Source organism: Corylus avellana, unplaced genomic scaffold, assembly GCF_965113065.1.
Source record: "Corylus avellana unplaced genomic scaffold, dhCorAvel1.hap1.2 HAP1_SCAFFOLD_268, whole genome shotgun sequence".
NCBI lineage: Eukaryota > Viridiplantae > Streptophyta > Magnoliopsida > Fagales > Betulaceae > Corylus > Corylus avellana.
In genome coordinates, this window is record NW_028290639.1 from 4682 (window position 1) to 5000 (window position 319).

Below are 319 nucleotides of genomic sequence, written 5' to 3' on the forward strand. Positions count from 1 at the left end.
TAATTTCGTTATGATGGGGGTCAATTCAATTAGGGTCGGTTTTGAAACAATTCATTGCATTTATAAAATCCAATCTTAATAAACCATTTTTTTATTTTACCTATACTCACTAGATAAATTGAATTTATCGTTCCTGTATGTACATATATATATTAGAATAAGTAGACTCATAGTGGGTAATGACTTATTCAGTAATTAAATAAAAAAAATGGGCCCTTTTAACTCAGTGGTAGAGTAACGCCATGGTAAGGCGTAAGTCATCGGTTCAAATCCGATAAGGGGCTTTGGGTTTTTTCATAAAACCCCAGCCATACCATAG

General features: G+C 32.6%; 1 non-coding gene across 1 annotated transcript; it reads left to right on the forward strand.

The window, feature by feature from the left end:
* The first annotated feature begins 212 nt into the window (after positions 1–212).
* TRNAT-GGU (transfer RNA threonine (anticodon GGU)) lies at positions 213–284 on the forward strand. Its single transcript has one exon. It is a non-coding gene; the product is annotated as a tRNA-Thr (tRNA).
* The last annotated feature ends 35 nt before the right edge of the window (positions 285–319 follow it).